At 25.7% G+C, this 7,319-nt stretch overlaps 1 long non-coding RNA gene across 1 annotated transcript; it reads left to right on the forward strand.

The window, feature by feature from the left end:
* Positions 1–3,092: 3,092 nt before the first annotated feature.
* LOC111027923 lies at positions 3,093–6,690 on the forward strand. Its single transcript, XR_002603859.1, has 3 exons — positions 3,093–3,171; positions 5,015–5,101; positions 6,587–6,690. It is a non-coding gene; the product is annotated as an uncharacterized LOC111027923 (long non-coding RNA).
* Positions 6,691–7,319: the final 629 nt, after the last annotated feature.

Genomic DNA, 7,319 nt, shown 5'->3' on the forward strand with positions numbered 1-7,319 from the left:
TTGCAGAAACCTACGGGTGCTTGCTAGAAATTTTGCCAAACACACACATGATCCATAATAATTTCCCCACTACAAACAGCTAATGTCCATAGTTGCCGGGCTTTGGATCAATTAAAAAAAATATATATTTTAATTTTTTGCGTGTCACCTCGGCCACTTGTGCCATGATTTTGCCATCCCTGGAATATGGTATTATATGGTATTATTTAATATTTTATCAGGTATTATTATTTTTATTTTACATTTCATATTTGGCTATGGTGACTGGTTTTTTGCTAATTGTGTTTTAATTTATTAAATAAAATATATGATAATCATTAATTATGTCCAAACGAAATTTCGAAAGTAGGGCATCAAAAAGGAAAATAATGGTTCAAGATTTGTTAGGTAAATTTGCCAACGATAAAACGCAAAAGAAGTCAAATTTTTTTTATAAACAATATATAGGCTCTAGGTATATGTGGCCCCAATAAATTTATCCCGGTAAAACAAAGTACCAATCCGCCTATACACTACGCGTATTAAAGTAGCAACCCTAGCGATCACAGCCCAGCATGTAGGTATTTAATCGTATTATTCATTTTGGAGCGTTTTTTCGTGAGGCCGCCGTACGAGTTTGATATCCTTAATATATTCTAGCCTTCGTCGATATAACGCTACCACCTTAATTGTTACTAACAGATTTACCCGGAAGAGGGCGTTTTTTGGCGACCAAAACGTCTTATTCCACCGACACCATATAATGCATAAACCAGTCCTGTTACTGTACTACACGAAAGCAGTTGTCTAGTTGGTCAGCATATTAGTGGCTGTAAATATTCCTGATCAATCGTCGCTGAATTTTTTTTCATTTCAATCTTTCTCAAAACGCGATTCGTGTAGCTGTAAAGGTTAGTTATAGTTTGTAATTTTAATAAGTATAAGTATACCGAGATGCTGTTAGTGAACAGCTTAATTCACAAATTATTCATGTCAAATGTTTATTATTTACATTGTTCCAAAATACCCACCTATTGTTAACAGATTGTAAACATCATTATGAATAAAAAAATAATTTAATTGTTAAGTTGTGGGTCTTGTTTTAATATACTGCTCTTGTTCCACCATGTCAGGAGTCAGAATTAATGAGAAAAATATCATATCAGTTGTTTATTATAACAGATATTACATTTTAAATGATAATAAAGACAATTAGTTGCCTAATTTGAAAAATAAATTTTTAAAAATTCATGCATACCTAATAGTAATAATATATATTTTTAATTAATCGAAGATAACCGATTACTTTACAATTGCTTATAAATTGTAACCTTTTGTAATATTTTTTTAATTATCTATAAAATAATATTTTTTAATATATATTAATAAAACCTTACAATTTGAATGATTTCAAGTCAGAGGGAAAAAATATAAATTTATAGTAAATTTAAAAATACGACTTTATTAAATTGAAGTAAAAAATTGTAATTATGGAAAATAAAGTAAGTATTTACTATGTATAATTTATTATATAATTATAATTTTAACTCAGATATATTAAGAATTTTTAATTGTTCATTCGATATGGGAAACATAAAATTGTATTGTTAAGCTATTAAATTATAGATTCTAAAGTCATAAACGTTTCCAAGCGTACAAAATACTGCGATCTATGTAAACAGTTAAATTTTTCGAAACCAGACAGAAATAAATATAATGGTGAATTTAATGTTTGTTTACACGATGTTTAATTATATTACACGATTATTATATTTTATAATAACATGCATTAATTAATTTTAATAAAATTAAAATATCGGATCTTAGTAATGAATTAGTGTTGTTTCATAATTAATTTACAACTAATTGTTATCTTATTTGTTTCACACTGTCACAATTTATATTATAATTATTGTAATTATTATTTATATTTAATCGACTAAGAATTCTGAAAATTGATTTTTAGTCAATATAGACTCTAAATTAAAAACTTGTACAATATCTCAAACAAACTTGCAATCACTTGATTGTTATGAACACTTAATGTTTGAACTTACTAATAAGGATATAATATTAGTTACATGATGAATAAACGATTAGGTAGTATTTTCGTATATTAACCAAATGTAACAAATATATTTTTATTATTTACCTATGATAAACTGTAGGTCCAAAAAAAAAGATTTGAATCCAACAAAATATGAGGTTGAATTTATTTGAAAATCGATTTATTTCTAAATGAATTTTAAGAAATTCGAGTCTAAATTATTTTTAATACTTACGTAATTCTAACCGAATTTTGATTTAAACCATTTAGACAGGTAAAAATGTATCTTATAAATTATGTTCTAGTTTTACGCAAAACTATATTACGTATAATATAAATAACTATTAGGATTATTATTATTATTATTACGTTTTTACTTTTATTTATAAACTATTTCAAAATGGTTATCAAAAAAAAATTAATCTTTTATGATTTTAAAGGTCGTGAAAACTTGGTTCAGATTTTATACTATTAAAGAAGACGATGTAAGTACCTTAATAATACATATAGGTGACCCACTTACACTCCTCCTATCAGTTGTACATATTAACTTACGTCAGTTTATTTTTGCATCAGAAATAATCATATCAAGTAGAATGTAAAAAGTGTAACTACTGTCAAGCAAAAAAATTAATAAGATGTAATGAATTATTCTGACATTCGTATACCACCCTTAAATATATATATGTGTGTATTTCAGGAATTCTTTGAAAGTATTTCTTTTAGTATGGACCTACATATCCATAGCTACCATTGCTTTTGATACATCGGTGACCGCTGCCAAGGAAGGTGATACAAACGTATTAGACGCCGAACAAAAATTTTGTGGAGAATTCCTCGATAGGGCTATAGAAAAACATTGTGTAGATAAACCAAGAATGCTCGTATTCCAGCCGTCAAAGTCACAACAAAGGAATCAAACAAGTGAGGGATAGTGTTATTTACTACAGTGACCATCGATAAAAACTACATTATTATTATACATCCATAATCATGATGTAATTTTGTATGCAATCTGTTTCAGATACTATTGTTGGAAGATTCAAAATAAGAGGAGAAAAACATGGATTTCTTCAAAGACAATGCTGTGAGAAGGAATGCAGCGAAAATTTCATAAAATCGAATTGTCCGGGAACACGTAAAGGGTAAACATAATATTTTTAAAATTAATGAAAAACTGAAATTTTGTTTTAAGTGAAAGCTCTGAAACAAATAACATCATATACACAACCACAAAATATTGAAATTAGAATTTATTTTGTTGAAATGTTTATTTTATAATGTTCCCTACATTACACAATTTTTAAAACATTTTGATTAATTTTTAGTCATTTACAGACGTATGAAACTTGACATTGTTTAATTTTGTATTATATTAATGTCAATAAAATTGTATTTATTTGATCAAAAAGCTAGAATTGAAATACGAGTGTCCTTATAAGTTGTTTTAGCAGCAATTGATAAGTATTAAATATTCATATAGCCACGATTATTTTTAGAAGTATTCAAAATACAAATTTTGACAACATTTGCAAATTATTTTGTAGTTAAAAAATATAAATTGACTATTTTTACACCTAAGAGTTAAGAATTCAAAACAAGGAGCCTTATAAATTGAGTATATTACTGTAAAAAAAAATTAAAAAATATAGAAACACAGTTATTTGTTAAAGACATTTTAAACTAAAATTTGGACACAATTATTAATTAAAACAATGAATAAAGATTTTAAATATTTTGTTGTAATTTGATAATATTATTTGATGGTAGGTACTTGCAACTTGTAGAGTATATTATAACATTTTACACACAATTACTTTTCAAATTCAATTTTCAGCCAAAATGAAATTAACCTACTGTCATAGTAATGCCGAATAGCAAAAGTAACTACTTAAATTGCAATAATATCATACAATTTACTTAGTATTATTTAAGGTTGCCAGACTGTCTTGCTTAGGATCATTTTTCAAATACAATGATTATTGAATTAAAAATTAACATATCCATTACACAATCACTCTCTAGACACTAATGTACACACTTACACATTTTTTTTTTTTGGGATATTGCTATTCAAGGGTCTACATTATTTTTCTACTATAGGATTACGAAAGATCGATTTATTTTTTGCCAAAAACGTCACTTATTTTGAAAATTCCGTTGCGTATAGTAAAATGTATAGTATACTTAAAAGTTGTAAGTCCCAACAAATAATGTTTTTTGAATTTCAACGGAATAACGAACATAGTCTACTAAATATTTATAGTTTCATCATAATTTGAACATAAAATGTCTATCAAAAAAACGGTCTTAATATATTTATTAGATTCTTTTGGGAATTATATATTAATATTATTATGAACTCCTTAAGAGAAACCTTGTTTTAAATATACAATATTTGGCTTTGAAAATTGAAAATTGTATACAAATTTAACAACAGCCAAATTTTCAATTTTATTTATCCCACTGAAAAATCATTTATTAACACTAATTAAAAATAAACTAAATAAAATTGATAATTTCACTTATAAATAGATCGGAATTGGTCAAAATGTTTTGAACATTTTATTTTGTATAGATAATTGTAATGACAAATTGTATGAAAATGTGATTTATGTGTAACTATAAAAAAACGAAATCAATTTAATCAGAAATGTTGTTGTTCCCAACTCTATTGAAAAAATGAAAACCATTTCTGACCCCCCAAAGTGCCAACTAGATTCACTTTTCTGCCAGAAAAAAATGATGATGTATAATTTCGTATCAATTGTACTCCACTAAAAAGTGATTACTAACAAAAAAAAACTCTGAATCTGAAAATATAATACTAAAAAACTGTGTGGTTTCTGGGACTTCAGAAAACATTTAGTATTCATCAGAATTACCTTCTAAATGGAAATAAAATATATTATTTGAATTTAAAAAACACATAGATATCAAAATCATAATTATTCAAAAATCAATATTGTATGAATTAAATATTTACAGTGATAAAGTGAAGAGAATTGAAATTATTGGCCATCAACCAACTACGTCTAAAACCATGACTACTGCAAGACCACGACATAAGTGGAGGTACTTTTATTTAAAATATATGTAATATTAATATTTTTAAATAATGATTCAATTTAAAATAATTATGTTCAGCTTTAAACTTCTCAGCTGCTAGTTGTATAATATTTATTTTGTTTTGGGTTAAAAGCTAGTAAGTGGGTAACGCACTACTGTACATCGGGTGTCTAAAGGAGTCACTAATGGATGTGTTCAATTTGAAAGTAATAGTATAAAATTATTGTATACGAAAAACAATTCTTATTGCCTATAACATTGCCGTGTATATTTTATAATATTATTGTGATTAAAGCAACTTATTTTACTATTACGCATTATAGCACTAGAGAGTAGAGACTACAGTAGATTAAATTAATTTTTGTCAAAAAACATACATTTGAAAATGTCATTCTGTGTACAAGATAAAAAAATATACTTTAAAAGTTTCATGTCAACAAAGCATATTTTTGACAAACAACAAAGTAAATAAACTTGTTATTCTTCGTTTAAATGTCTAATTTAATTTTAATATTCAAATTTTCAAATGTCTCTAAATAGCTCAAAACGAGTCAAAATATTTTGAAAATTCGATCATGTTCAAAAAATGATTAAATAAATATTTGGGGGAAAAAAACGTTTGCAGCTTACTAGATAATATTCTTACTTCTAAATTTCATAACGTGTAAATTTTTTCCCATATTCATTATAACAAATTTAAATGGATTATTCAGAACGTACGATTTTTCATGTTACGCGTTTGTAAGTAAGACCTCTTAATAATTTTTGAATTAAATAAAAATGAAAATCATTCTTTGAGAATACGTTAATTTACCAGTAATTATCCAATGTAAAACTTCGAACGGTCATAAAAAATTATTAGACTTTCCGCTAAACTTTTTATTTTTGTTCAACGAAAGAAAATTTAGGGGGAATCTTGTCTAAAATTGTTAAATCTGAGATGTAGATACAACATTTTTTATATTCATTTCTGACTGATAATGATTTTCAAATATTTGTGATTTTGTCATAATATTCTGACTTCAGACTCCAACAAAAAATTAGTGTTGTTTTTCGTCTTATTACATTATCATGTTTTTTTATCAATCGAAAAATTAATATAAAATAATAATAAAAATCGAAATTGTCTTACACCTAGCTCAAAAACATGCTTAACATGTTAAATCTTGATGACAATAGATATTAATTCATAAAATAACGATTTATTCTCAAACAGTTCTTGTTATTGACTATTAAGTAAGGTATAATAAAAAATAATTGTGCATCCATTTGGCTTAGTCATTGTACTTGTGACACAGCAAAGACCCTTGCAAGACCCTTGCCCGGTTTGTTTCGATTATCATATTATATTAAAAAATTACTAGGTTGGGCTTTAAAAAAGAAGTTAATATCAGAATTATTGTGTTTTTAATGACTAAGTGAAGTGCTTTATATTCACAAAAATTAAATTATCATAGTTCAATAATAAATATTATGCTATTATATTTACAGATTTATTAGGAGGAATAGAACTACTACCACCAGTCGTCCAACTACCACTACAACAACTACTACCATTCGTCCAACTACAACTTCTAGAACCACTACAGAATATGATGATCTATTATATTTTATACTTACATCTTCATAAATTTGTGTTATCAACATTTTAACAATGTAATAATATTTAACAGATATTTTTAAACTGTATTTTGGGAATGATAATATGTATTTTTTTATAATGATAATTTTTTTTTTATATCTACAAGATACATTTTTTTTAGTTCATAAAAATCCTTCAATATTATAACATATTTTCTGTATATAAATAAACTTTTATCAATCATTTATTTTATGTCATTTTAATTTTACAATAGTCAGTGACTTTTTACCTGTATTTTTTACCATAATATACGAATAACAATACAGAAGAGTTGGGTGTACCACAAGAACCAGTGTTTTAGGTTTTTTTTTGTATTAAACAAATTCCTAAAATGTCGGAAATTGCTTTGTGTTTATTACAATTTCACTTTCACACCAGATAATGAAAACCTATTTTAGATTTCCATTTATATAAAGCTTTCAATTTCGAAAAGTTATTGTAATTTGATTTAATTATTTTACATGTCTGTCCAATGAACTTTTTTTACTCAAACTGGTTTCCGTTCTGTAACAAAACAATAAGATAAATTATTTATTTATTTAAGTTTTAGATGGACCAGGGCCAATTAGATAAATTAGATGA

This window comes from Myzus persicae, unplaced genomic scaffold (assembly GCF_001856785.1).
Source record: "Myzus persicae strain clone G006 unplaced genomic scaffold, MPER_G0061.0, whole genome shotgun sequence".
Taxonomy (NCBI): Eukaryota; Metazoa; Arthropoda; class Insecta; order Hemiptera; family Aphididae; genus Myzus; species Myzus persicae.